We start from the raw sequence: 15,075 nt of genomic DNA on the forward strand, positions 1-15,075 counted from the left end.
CAAATCTGGCAAAGTCTGGGTTAACAAAAGTGTGTTTGACAAAAGATAAAGTTTCTTTTCCTATATTTTCCCCAGAAGTAAGTATTTAATTATGTCCTAACACATTTTCTTCTTCTTTGCCTGGAGGATTATATGCCCTAGTGACAAGCTCATTCACTCTCTGAGGTTACCGTGTGGCATTATGGACCATACCATTCAAAAACCTTCTTAGGAAGAAACTATTCTTTAACCAGTAATTATTCACTTAAGAGAAAAGGATTGCAAAAATATATGATTTCATTGTAGAGTTACCATTACACGGTGGTTTTAGCATTTTATAAGCTAAAGTTGTTGGAACTTTTCAGAAAATTGATAAATATTGAATTTATTTTTCTAAGTAAAAGATGAAGCTATATTAAATACAAGAAGAAGAACATTTCACAGGTTTTGAATTTGTAAATACTCAAGTGAATAAAAGAAAATAATCTTTATACTTCAATCCAAGACTTAAAGTACACCTTAGAGTAAGTTGTTGAACATCTTATCTTTCACTGTAAAATCTGTAGCCTTTTAAATTGAGGTTTTAAATATTAATATGTACAAAACATGGCATTGTGTATATTTCCATAAAGCTAAATAACCCTTCACTTAGAGAAAGAGGCTAGTGTCAGGTGTTTGTGAGAAGGATATAAATATAGATTTTATGATATGAATAAATTGAATTAATGTATGTTTAATAAATCCCCATTCATTTGCAATAAATACATAAGTTAAAATCACTGGAGTGTTTTTGTCTTGGTAGTGGCATGGAAAGAAAGAAGCATTAAAAAATCTTGCCTTTCAAGGTGTTGTTTAAAAATACAACCTAGAAAATATCATGGGCTTCTCCAGAGTCAGCCAAGTCACCCTTACCTTCTTAATCGATCATACTTTTCACAGAACACTGATGTTCAGAATGGTGAACAGCATTTAGAATTCTGACTTGTCTTCACAGTCATCAAAAAAAGATTTCATTACATCTGGTAGAGTTTTTAAAAACCTCTTTACATTATTGTATATTAATCCGTGACACTCAGTAATGCATTATAAGTAGAACTTTCAATTTTCAAGACATGCAGTCTTTAAAAAACAAGTTTATTGTGATGCTCGTAGCTTTTATTAGACTGGCCCAAATAACTTTAACTCTTGAAGGATTCCATAGCTTTCTGGGTTAGGGAAATTTTAGCCTAAAATTCTATCTGATTTTTAAAGTAGACCTAAGTTAGGGGAAGAAAACAAAACAAAACAGAAGAGGTTAGAGAGGGAGAGAGCCAAAGCACAAGAGACTCTCAAAAACTGAGAACAAACTGAGGGTTGATGGGGGGGTAGGAGGGAGAGGAGGGTGGGTAATGGGTATTGAGGAGGGCACCTTTTGGGATGAGCACTGGGTGTTGTATGGAAACCAATTTGACAATAAATTTCATATTAAAAAAATAATAAATAAATAAATAAATAAAAGAAAAAAATTGTAAAAATAAAATAAAATAAAGTAGACCTAAGTTTCCCCAGAGGAACTGACCTCAGAGACAATCTGGTAAGAGGGTTATGCCAGCACAGAAAATGACTCACATCACATCCATGGCTTATGTCACTTCTACCCACATTCCATTACCCAGAATTTATTTGCATGGTCCCTATCTAACTGCAAGGAATCTGAAAAGTGTAGTCTTCCCTTATGCCCAGAGAAATAAAATAGTATTGGTGAATCTCTAACAGATCTCAGACACAATGATCTTTACCAAAAGATTAGAGGTCATTTACTTTTTCTCCCAGTCTCTTAGCTTGGCCTTTTTATGCACACATCTTAAGTGTCTTGACATCTCTGGTCTCTTTCATAGACTGAGTTATTACCACTTGAGGTGAAAAATTAAAACACTCTTCCAGTTCTTCCAAAGCATTTTTTTTAATGTTTATTTACTTTTGAGACAGAGCAAGAGACAGAGTGCAAGAGGGGAGGGGCAGACAGAGGGAGACACAGAATCCAAAGCAGGCTCCAGGCTCTGAGCTGTCAGCACAGAGCCTGACGTGGGGCTCGAACCCACAAACCGTGAGATCATGACCTGAGTCAAAGTCAGACACTCAACTGACTGAGCCACACAGGCACCCCTTAAATTTGTTTAAATGTATCCAGATGTCATAGAAAAATATCTATATAAATTTATATAGTTTATTTCCAGAAAAAAAAAAACAACACAGTGAAAGGTTCTGAATAGACATTGTGGTATTTCAGTGGTACTAATTATAATGCAAAGCAGGACTATAAAGTTGCGAGGTTCAACATTACTAAAGTAAGGAAAAATCCATTCATTGAAAAAAATTGGAATCAGTACTATCTGTGAATTACTTAAGTAGACTATGGCTCTCTGGATTAACAAGCATGTATCTATTTACTTGTTTGTAACAGATGATTATAATTTTTTATCTTCTGGTTCGAAGGTGTGAGGAGAAATGTAAGTCTTCAGTGTGAAATTTAATATCATGTAGCATTGGTAATGACCTTTTATTATGCTCTTGGAAAGTTTGAAGTATATTATAGAACTAGAGAACTGTGCCACAATTAATTTGGGGAGCTAGTCCAGGAACACAGACGGAAGTAATTCACTTGCACTTATGAAACTGATTGGTAGAATCTATTTTACTGCTGAGACCAAATAGATTTTTCATGATATTGTTATGCTAAGTTGAACATCACACCTTTTATGTTCTCTCCATTTGGCCTTGAATAAACATCAGTACAAAATTAATCTAAATGGTTTGCAAGTGGTCATGAGCAGTTGCCCATCTGCTTTGGACAGAATTATACAAATCAATTACATGGACATAAAAGCCAAACAACTGTAGGTGAATCAACAACAGAAATAAAATGGATGAACTCTTAAGTTTTGTTCATCATATATGGCCCCTTTAGTAACCAAAGATGGGTAAATTACTCTCATTAACCTTGAAAAATTACGTGATTTGTACATAATAGATTTGAAACAATACCTTTCTATTCCCGGTTATGAGTATTTTGTCTGTGACACGGCATAGTTTAATAGGAGGTCTACAAAGGGGATTGTTCTGATATGGTTTGTTCCTTCCCAGAAAGGTTGTTCCATAAAATTAGCTTGTATTTGTTTTTCACTTTATAACTCAAACTAAAAATCCAGTTGCTTAGATGAAAGTGAACATTGGCTATCAAGAGTAAAGTATGTATTTCACTTAAAGAAGTCAGCACTGAACCTTTGGGCAGGGGCTTACCTTGAAAGAGGTCAAAGGAAACACCATGTAACCTTTCTATTGGTTATTTGTCAAGAAAGTCTTAAATTATATATCGTTGCTATGAAAAACCCATCGATGAAGAACATTTGCATGTTGGGCTAAAGTTAGGCAAAATCTGAAACATTTAGCTTTCTTGAGGCGTTCTTCTCCCATAAAAGTAAAATTTACTGAGAGTACTTTTCTAGCCACGAGACTGTTCAGGAGATCATTACTAGGAAGCCCTGAGGGACAGATTTTGTGTCCTGGCTCTCTGTTTACGGAAAGATGAGACACTTCAATATCACTACATGTTGCTTGCCCCCTCCCCGGTCAGGGAAGCCTCCAGTTTACTGGATCTGGACTGAAAATTCCAGTGGCCATCCTTTCAGAATTCTTTTGGAGGAAGCTGTTGGCTACAAGTTCTCCAAACTGAGAAAAGCCTATACACGAAGAAGCAGGGCTGTATTACAGAAAGAGAAGATTACGTTGGCATGAAAATGATTTGATTGCTTGACTGATTAAACTGAAATTGGCGATGTAAGTTGATAGTTATACTGTGATGGTTAATTCTGTGTCAACTTGACTGGGCTAAGGTATGCCCAGATAACTGGTAAATCATTTCTTTTTTTCTTTTTTTTCTTTTTTTTTTTTTTAATGTTTATTTTTATTTTTGACAGAGAGAGAGAGACAGAGCATGAGCGGGGGAGGGGCAGAGAGAGAGGGAGACACAGAATCAGAAGTAGGCTCCAGGCTCTGAGCTGTCAGCACAGAGCCCAACGCGGGGCTTGAACTCACAGACTGCGAGATCATGATCTGAGCCGGAAGTCGGACTGAGCCACCCAGGCACCCCAGTGGTAAATCATTTCTGGGTGTATCTGTGAGGGTATTTCTCAAAGAGATTAGCATTTAAATTGGTAGACAGTAGAGATCATCTTTATCATTGCACGGTGGCCTCATCCTTTCTATTGAGTTAAATATAATAAAAGATAGAGGAAAGGCAAATTTATTTTTTTGGGGGCTGGGAAATCCATCTTCTGCCATTGGACTTCACAGCTCGTGAGTTTCAGTGTTTTAGGTTTGGAATGGAACTATACCACCGACTTTCCTAAGTCTCTAGCTTGCAGATGTCAGATCACTTGACTTCTGTCTCCATAATCATGTGAGCCAGTCCCTCATAATAAGTCCCTACCTGTCTGTCTATTTATCCTATTGGCTCTGTTTCTCTGGAGAACCCTGACTAATACACATGCCTAAGATACCTCATCAGATGTCACCGGCTTGGACAAAAAAAAAAAAAAAAAACAAAAAACGCCTTTTTGTGCTGCAAACCTACTTAAAATCACTACAGAAATATTATTCTCTTTCCATCCCTATCTTTGGTCACTATTTTTCATTTGTTTCATGGTAACTTGTTTTGAGTATTTACTCTATCTTAAAAGCTTTGCATCCTTCATATTTTTCATACCCTTCTCCCTTTCACACTTTCTTCTAAAGTGAGATGTGATATAAATCTAGCATATTCAAAGCCTTAAATTTTTAGTATGTTCTCACAATATGTCTGGCAATCTTTCTAATTTCCATTTGCCATCTTTCTGTATTCTTTTTTACCAGCATCTGCACACATCTTGATTTCCTAAGCACCCTGGGTTATTGCTTACCATTGTTATGTTTTCAAAACTCTTCATACATCAGGAATAATCCGGAGGGCTTAAACTTGGCACTGGGGGAGTTAAAACACTTGAGTAGTGTACGTTCTTAATTAATACAGAAAGAAGAATCACTTATAATTTATTAAAAAATATCCAATGCTGATCCAAATAATATTTTGGAGTAAATGGGTATGAAGTGAACAGTCTTCCATGGTTCCTCATTCACTGATTCTTCCTGCTGGTGTGAGGGCTGTTCAAAATAGCACTTCACTTTTTGGTTTATTTATTAAGATCCTGCACTCAACTGTAAGAAATTAGCCTCCTAGAGGTGAATCACTTCCTACACAGCAAAGAAGAAATCTGTTCCTATAGCAAAGAAGAAAATCCTGCATCTATTCCTAAGACAGACAATAAAGAAAAGATCAAATAGATTTATTGCATAGCCTATTCTAGGTGTGAAATAGGGCAGCCTAATGTTTAAGTAATGTGGACTATAGTATCTGAAAAGGGTGATCTCGTTACTACCCATTAGACAAGGGGTATGTCCGAGATGGGAACATGATGGGTTTTTTGGTGAACTTTTAAACTCGAAGCTCTTTAGTAATTGAAAAATGGAATAGCTCAAGGAAAAGTGTTTTCCCCACATATGATATTCTCAAAGCTAATAGCATAACTGCACTGGAAGAGACACTGAGAGAGCTCTAGTCAAGCCCTGTGTCAGGTATGTTAAAATCATCCTGCTGCGATTCAGTCTTTGCTTTAATTATCTGCAAAATACTCTGGCAGTGGGAATGTTTCTCTTCCCTCCTGTTCTTATTCAGGGTACTGGCTGTTGGTTTATTGAATCAGAATTTTCAAAGACTTTCCACTTCCATTTTCAGGTGACTAATGCCAGTTAGACTTCAAGTTTCTCAGGAAAAAAAAAGAATATATTCCTCAATAAAGTCCACCCCAGGGACAAAGGCCAGACAGGGGCTAAGAGAATTACTAAATTTCATCTTGTCTTTCTCCCCCTCCTTCTTTTCCATCTTTTTTCTTTGCTTCTTTGTTAGTAAGAAGTAGGAAGGCACAAACATATCTAGGAGTATTTAGAAGAGTATTAAAAAATTTCAAATGAGTAAAGTTGAAGATCTAATTGGCTTTATTCAATGACTCATGAATTGGGCAGCATATCATCTGGCAAAGAGAAAGGAGCCTGAGGAACTGCACAAAATGGAAGCCTTTTATAGGCAGAAGTGGGGAAAGAGTGGCTTATTTCAGACAAGTTCATTCACTTTTAGGAGGTGAAAGGGGTCTATCAGACAAATTACCTTACTAGTGCTGACCAGGAAATCCAGTCTGACCAGTTAAGATTTCATTCCTGGGAAGGACTGATACTGCAATTAAGTTAGGTATTAAGTCTTGGTTTGCTGATGTGGAGCTTAGCACAATTCATTCCATTTTGGACCTGTTGTTTCTTTTTAACAAGAGAAAAGCTCACACATCATTCACACCATGCCCCATGGAGAGGGTATACACACATAAATACATATACTATATGTATATATGTATACATACATATGTATATGTAACTTTCACTGTACCATCACTTTATTCAACTAAGCAGTGTTCTGCCTGTTCAGATATAGGCAGTGGAAAACTTGTTAAATAGGTATTAGTGTGAGGGCTGACCCCTCATCCCTACTTCCCATAACACTGTAACAATTATTCAAGAACCAATGAATAGTGACTGTGGACACTGATGTGGGGAACAAAGGCAAATGGAAAAAAAAAATTCCTTACAACTTACAGACTATTGACAAGTCCTTGAAACAGGCAGAGTGACCTTCCTCTGGGAGCTCAGCTGCCTCCATGTTGACACTTTGCCAAGGGCAAAAGGCAATTGTAGCTTAACATTATCCTGAACCCCCCAGGATCCTGTGAGTCTACTTTTAACATAGAAATTCCTTTGGAAACTTCCTTTATCTCTATCTTCCCAAGATATGTGTTAGCAATCATCCTCCAAGCTTATGGCCCACTGATATACATGTGAAGGGTCTCATGACTGTTTAAGCAGTAATAAATGACCTATTCCTAACAACAGCTAGCCCCCTCAGGGTTCTGGAAACCTGTTTCTAAAATATCTTGGGTTGTGCTGTCCCCAACTCCCTTCCAACTTGAAAGTGTAGAATTAGTCACCTGTCAACCCCAGTATAGCTCTTTCTGCCCACGGATCCTGTCCCCCTGCTTTAATAAAACCACCCTTTGCACCAAAGACCTCTCAAGAATTCATTCTTGACCATTTTCTCTGAACCCCAATATTTCCACATCAGACATAACAACCCACTATATGTCAGATATACAGATCCTGTCCTCCTTACCTCAACAGATTCATCTGTTTCCTGGCTAGCTAGCCTTCTCTTTGAGATATATTACCTGGGCCAACATTCTCTCCTTGTATCCTGCCTGTCGAATTGTGCCAAATCTGTGTTCCACTCCCTGTAGTTTTTGGTAGGTGTTTGGCTGATTAATCCAATGACCATGCACATTAATCCGAGATCTCTACCGGTAGAGAGGCTAGTTTCAGAAAGGAGACATTGCTTGTGTCCCTCAAATCTCACTATGTGAGTGACCATTGACTGTCCAACTGGCCCTGGATAGCCCTGTGTCTTTGAAAAGGCATGAAGCGATGCTTCAGAGTGACTGGATCTCTCTCCAAAAACAGTTTGTATTCTAGAATTTTTGGCACAGACCTGGATGAAAGTTTCTTTTGGGGACAGGAGACCCCCTGTTCCCTTCAGCAAGGAACGTTACTCTGCCAGAGGACCAAATCTACTGAAAGTAGCTGGCTTTCATGGGTCTGCATGCTGATCAAGCCTGCTTGGCCAATGACAAATACCAGGCTCGATGAGAGTGGTTAAATTACATAAGTTAATAAGTGGATTTCTTTTCTATAGCATTTTATCTTTAATATTGGCACCTCAGCAAAAAGGCCATCTCTTGAATTTTGTAGTTCAGTAGAAAGTGTGTTTGTGGTTGTACTTGTGGTATTCCAAACTATGCAAAGTTGATAATCTTTATAGCTCTATATCTCTCCATTTGAGAAGCAAATTGCCTTTTTTGCTCTTACCAAAAAAGGGTAATTACTCATAATTTTATTTTTTCAGTTATTTTTTTGCCTTTGCTCTAGCTGACCATTTTCTGTCTTTATTCTATTTTTATTTAAGGTTGCCTCAGCCTTTCCCCTACCCATCTGCTGCCTAACTTAGCTGTACTGTAAATAAATTTGCACTCTTATTAGGGGCAAGAATGTGGGCTTGAGAAAGCATGAGGGCAGGTTAACCAACCCTGCCTTTTACAGAGGGCAGGACTCACCTTTTTGAGTCTCAAATCCCTTATCTGCAAATAGGGATAATAACACAATAACCTCTCAGCATATTGTAAAGATTAAATGAAATAATGCACGAGAAGGCCTTCATCCTTTGTGTGTTTTGAGGAAGTACTCACAATTGTTAGTTCATACCAGCTCTTCCTTTTTCTCCATTCATTAGTAGAAATTCACAGAATTGAATGAAATTGCAGATGTTTGCTATACATATAGTAATTTTAAAAACTACATTTAAACAGAACATAATAAGATACTTAAAACAGATCTGTGGTTTCTTCAAAGGGGGCCCTTTTCTGAAATTTTTACTTTGAGGCCCAGAGGTTAAGGTTAAGACCCTGTTTATAATAATAAGTTCTTAATCAAGTGTAATGTACCTAAGCATAGTAATCTCTTCTCCACAGTGCAGCCAGAAGCTGGAATAATTTTTCTAATGTGCACGTGTGATGGGGCCATCCCCCTGATCCTCCCACTGGCTCTTTAAGCTGATTTACCAGGCCCTTTGGACTTGGGTGCTTCTTCCCTCTCAAGGATATCACTCCCACTCTCCCCCCGCCCCATGCCAGACACAGTGCTCTGCACAAGGTGGCTAAACAAGGACAGTGTGTTGAATGAATACATAAATGAATGGATCAACAAAGTGGTTACATATTCTATACCTTTTGTCGAACTATAGAATTCAACAGATGGTCTTCTGTTAAAGGTAATCCCCCCCCCCAACATGGTAATTTTTTATTTTGTCTCGTGTTATGTATCTCGTGTATTTTTTGGAGGGCAAAGTTCTACAGTTGTAGCAAATGGTTAGTTTTAAATGGAAATCAGTTACATTAACATGTGCATATGTATTAGATATGTAAGAATAGTAAGAGTGAAGAGAGAGAAGTGCCTAGTTTCCCTGTTTTCATGAAAAACTTTCAACTCTTCAAAACAGTGGAAAAGAAATATGCTGAAAAATGAAATTCTTTAACCACAAGTTAAATTTTCCTTTTATCTTGGAATTTCTTACATGGAAAAGTTTTCCAGAGGAGGGATACAGACAGTAAATGTGCTATTTAACTAAATTATGTGCTTGGTTAGAGGAAACTGAGTGCTGTGAAGAAAGAAAAAAAAATAAAGCAGGTGAGATGGTATCTGAAGTCTGGGGGTAGAGGGAAGACATGATATATTTAGATCAGGGTAGAGCCCATGGTAGGATTGCCAGTTTTAGAAAACAAAAACAAAAAACAGGATGTCCAATTAAATGCAAATTTGAGATAAACGATGAATAATTTTTAAAATATACATGTGTCCCATTCAGTATTTGGGACATACTTAAACTAAGATGCTATTCATTGCTTATCTGAAATTCAAATTTTACTTGTACCTTATAGTTTTTCTGGCACACATATCCCCTCCAGTCCTACCCCCACATTAAGAGTGAGATTTGAGCAAAGATCTGAAGGGGATGTGAGACAGCAGTCTAGGGGAAGAGTGTACCATGCCGAGAGGTGGGAGTATGGCAGGTGCATTCCCAGCAGCAAGAGGCTGAGGAGTAATGAGGAGATGAGAAAGAAGGGGCCAGGCAGAACATGGAGGGCTTGTAGGCCTTTGGACAGATTTTGTTACCTCTCTTGAGTGAACTATGTAAAGATCCACATCAGCAAAGAAGGGACATGAACTGACTTCTTATTTCTCTCTCTCTCTCCTCTCTCTCGTTTTTAGATGTTTATTTATTTTGAGAGACAGAGAGTGTGAGCGTGGGAGGGGTAGAGAGAGAATCCCAAGCAGGCTCTACACCATCAACTCAGAGGCCATGTGGGACTCAAACCCACGAACTGTGAGATCATGACATTAGCCAAAATCAAGAGTATGACGCTTAGCCAACTGAGCCCCCCAGGCACACTGACTTATGACTTATTATTTTAAAGGATTACTCTGGCTGCTGTGCTGAAAATAGAGAACAGAGGGACAAGGGCAGAAGCAGGGAGACCCCAGGAGGATTTTGCAGTAATCTAGGAGAATACTACAATGGTGGCTCAAACTGAGGTGATAGGAAGTAGTAAAGAGAAATCGTTGGATTTTGAATATATTTTGAAGAGACAACAGAATTTCCTAACAAACCGAATATTTGAAAGATAGGAGTTAAAGGATGAAAGGTAGTTTTCTTTTATTTTAATTTTTTGGTAACATTTATTTATTTTTGAGAGACAGTGGTAGGGGAGGAGCAGAGAGGAGACACAATCCCAAGCAGGCTCCGGGCTCTGAGCTGTCAGCACAGGGCCAGATGCAGGGCTGGGACTCACCACCTGTGAGATCATGACCTGAGCCACCCAGGCACCCCGGAAAGGTAGGTTTCAGTCTGAGGGCCTGAAAAGAAGGGAGCTGCTATCCACTGAGATTGGAAAGATAGAAGTAGAGCAGGCCAGAGGACAGTATCAGGAGTCTACTTTAGGAAGTGGTAAGTTTGATAAAACTCAAGACATCTGAGCAGTGACTTCAAGTGGACCACTGGATATAGAAATGTGGTCAGGAGAGGAGATAAATATTTTGTGCACTCCACAATCTCCATTTAGATCAACATTCCCAAAGAGAAATGGCTTGTCACAGTCCTTTTGGGGAAATTTTTGCTCCTTCTAGTTTTAGTGAGAAAATACCTTTCTTTAAGCCTGTTGCTTTGTTTGGTTCCCTATCACCTGCCACTTTTCAAAGATTGAGGTAAGAGTGACAGATTTAAAATATTTCTTTGTTTTTTAATTCTCCTGAAATTCAGGAAAGTAAGAAGAATTATTTTTCCTACACAAGTTCCCTTTTAAGGTCCCTTCTAGTGAGATTTTTCTCAAGTTTGTCATTGAGGGTCTCATTCTGGGTAATCTTATTCTTTCTTTCTGTCTTTTTTTTTTTTTTTTTTCTCTTTGTAAACTCATTTGTTTTGAGTTTGACTTTGGCTCTTTCAGAATCAGGGTATAAATAGAATTTAAAGTCACACAAGTGTCCAGGCTTGTTGGATTTTCAGTTTATATGAAATATGTGGCAGTTTCTAATAGGAGAGGTGATAGGAACATTTGAAAAAAGGAACATACATCTAAGAGCCTTAGATTTCAGGGATCTAACAACTGGGTCTGGGTTGGAGAAGATAAGATCTAAAAGAAGATGTTATAATGTACTCACAAGAGAGATTCTAACTTTTTAAACAGTTTTTAAAATAGGTTTTTACAGCATCAAATAATTTTAAGTTACCTAAGAGTTTGTTAAATAGCTCCAAAAGCATTGGATTAGGAATGAAGTAATTTGGTTTTAATCCTGATTATTTAACTACTTAGCTGTGAAGTCTTTGGGCAAATCTTTTAACTTTTGACATGTCACAGTTCTCACATTTAAAAAATGAGGATTCAGTGCAGCTGTTTACCCCTTCCTAGAGTAAGAATGAGATATAATTCAGATTAACATATGAGAAAGCACTTTGAAAGCATAAAGTACTCTACAAATTCAAGGGATTATTTCCCTATTGTCATCAGTATTATTTAATCCAAGAAGAATTCCTCCTAATCATCAACACAAAACATTAAATTTGACTATTGGCAAAATATAAAACAGTCAGGGATGTACTTGTGTTTCTTGAAAGAAGATAGTGTTCTTTCAGTAATGGTATTTCATTGAGATGAGCACGAGTTTGAATATTGAGTGATGACTAATTTCTATTATATTTCCCATTTGAAATTTCAGATTGGTAGTTATTTTGCTGAGAGCCAGGAATCATCAGAAGACTTTTATTGGGGGAATAGGCACCTCCCAACATTGATTTTGTCTCCCAGTAGCAGATAGCTAGTGTAGTCAGATGGAAACATTAGAAACAAATTAGTCGATCAATTTATTAACACAGAGATTTAAATTTCACATCTGTTTCACAGTCTGCATATTCCTGAGCTATGCACAATACTTGTCCTCTATTTGGTTTGTTTGTATTTGTTTTTTCAGTTAAAAGGAGAAAACATTTGGCATGTGGGTGCTCAATATTTTTAATTGAACTAAGGTAGTCTAAGCCAGGTATGGAAATGTAATTCCTCTTGCCAGTGATTGGTTTAGGAAGGCACATGTAATACAGTTCTGGCCAATGAGATGTAAGAGGATGTCTCATAAGAAAAGAGACACCTGGAAGAAATGCTGACATTGTCCCACATTGCTGCTTCTGCTGTCCTATAGCAGAAGATGTGACACTTGGAAGTGTGGCAGCCATCTTGCCATCATGAAAGCTTGGAGGTGATAACAGAAAGATGGGAAAAATCTGGGTCTTCAGTGACAGTTACTGAACTAGTGAATTAACCAGCCTTGGACTTTTTTTTTATGTGTGATAATAAACCCTCTTATTGTTCAAGCCAGTTAAGTAGAAGTTTTCTGTAATTTGTATACAAAAGTAGTATAGTGGATACACAAACTCTAATAGCTTGTTTATTAGCTTTTCTGGTTATTTTCATTCATACATTCTCTTGATTATGTTAGTTGTGCTTCTTGGGCATTTCCAGTTGTTCCTGGTTTTGTTGAAAAGGAGCGACTGGGGCTGTTGTCACTGCTGTGGATAAGGGCATACACTGGTTAAGGCTTGAGGGCAGATTCCATCTGTTTTATGTATCAACATATACCCAGCCCCATTATAGTACTTGTTATTCAATAGATTTTAAATGAATAAATAAATTTTCCATAATTCTTTTTTTGTTGTGGTTTTTACCATGATGGTACATTGAACTGATAGTTTCAGGCAACAGACTAAGGTTAACAGAATGCCCTTTCAATTCCCTTTTTCTAACTTTACCTTATAAAGGCAAATAAAGGTCAGAGACCAGAACTTTTCAAGCATCAGTCATATTTTTTTCTCCAGATTTGTTAATTGGCATGAGAGTTCATCAATGCTTGTCTTTCTATTGAGATCAGAATTCCAAGAGCAAGGAAAAAAGAAAAAGGCAGTGAATAGCAGCTATTTAATAGGCTGCCACACGAAGGCTAAAGTTCTTTAGCAATAGTGAATTTCAAAGCATACTTCCCATGCTATTAAGCCCTAAATGTTTAAATCAGCTGAGATACAGGAAAGAAACAGAATTGTCACAGTTAAAAATGAACATACGTTTTATGCTTGGTTATACTTTTCCACCTACCACTAGGTATATATCTAGCTCTGTCAGTAAGATTTTTATTTATAAGTAATTTGCATCCTTTTTTTTAAATTTTATTTTTTATTTTTTAAAAATTTACATCCAAATTAGTTAGCATATAGTGAAACAATGATTTCAGGAGTAGATTCCTTAATGCCCCTTACCCATTTAGCCTATCCCCCCCACCCCCAACATCCCTTTTTCAAAATAACATTCTAGTAAATCTCTGGGGTGGCTTGTTTTCCAAGGTTGGAAGCTATGTGCCTGGAAAACCTACCAATCCAGAGTCTGCCTCGCATAGTTCAGGGTACCATGCAAGAAATAAAAAGAGTAGAAACAATTTTAGGTGTCCCTCGTGAGGTCCCTCAAATGAAGGACATGATTTATTTATACATTTGAAATGTTAAATAGCAGTTAAAATAGATAAAGCATAGCTATAAAGATCAATGTGGTAAAACTCAAAAACAATGTTCAGTGAAAAGTAGCGAGTACCAAGCATGATACGATTAATGTTAATATATTAAAAAAATAGTAAAAAAATGCAAAGGAATGATTCATAGGAACTTTAGGATATAGGTTCCCTCTGAGGAGAGAGACAGAGAGGGGTGGGGAGGGAGGAGGAAAGGGAGGGAGGAGCAACTGGGTTTTGCTATATCTGTACTTGGTCTTTTCCTTTAAAAATAAAAACTTGAAATATATATGGCAAGTGTTAACATCTATTAACAGTTGTCTGATATATTATTGTCTGTACTCTTATATGTTTGAAATAGTTCATACTTTTATTTTTATTTATTTATTTTTAAAGAGAGCAAGCAGGAGAGGGGCAGAGAGAGAGAGATTGAGAATCTCAAGCGGGCTCCACACCCAGCGCAGAGCCTGACTCAGGGACCAATCCCACATCCGCCATGAAATCATGACCTGAGCTCAACCGATTGAGGCACCCAGGTGTCCTAATAGTTCATACTTTTAAGAAACTAATTTCACATGGCAAAATCTATTATTAACCCTGTTTGATAATCTAAAGTTATATCAGTATTCAAGCTTTTAATTTTGAGATAACTTGGAAAAAATTTGTATTCTATTTCATAGTAGTGTAGAAAAAGGTCATCCTAGAAAGGCCATTTAAAGACTATGAAAATAGTCTAAATGGGCTAAAGAAAATAGTAGTCATGGTAATAAATTCCTCAGACAGTTTTGTGCTTACCAAGAGCTACAAGTTATAAGAGGCAAGTAAGAACATTTGAAGCATTTTGTCCTATAAGGATGGTTTGTTTTTGAAACGATCCCAACTTTTTACACAGGGAAAGCAGTTTGCCAGCTACTTAAATTTTTACTTTCTTAAAAAGCAGAAGCATGTGAACATTTTGTAATCCAGGGATTTTTCTCACATTTTTATTCATTCCTTTTGACTAAAGTTTCCTAGAGGAAGTGTGTAGGGAGATGACCTCACATGTCTTTAAATTTCTTAGAACCATTTTTAAAAATTAAATATTTGAAACTAATTTTAGCTTGCTTATGTATATGATTTTTTTTTACTTTGGTATTGTTATAAAAAATTAATATTAGGCATATGTGAATTTTACAAAGATCTTCAGATTTTAAAACTGCATCTTAACTTTTAATATACCAGGAAAAATAGTCATTGCCATTTACCATCTGGGTCCAGTGAATCTTTAAAATA

Source organism: Panthera tigris, chromosome B3 (genome assembly GCF_018350195.1).
Source record: "Panthera tigris isolate Pti1 chromosome B3, P.tigris_Pti1_mat1.1, whole genome shotgun sequence".
Lineage (NCBI taxonomy): Eukaryota > Metazoa > Chordata > Mammalia > Carnivora > Felidae > Panthera > Panthera tigris.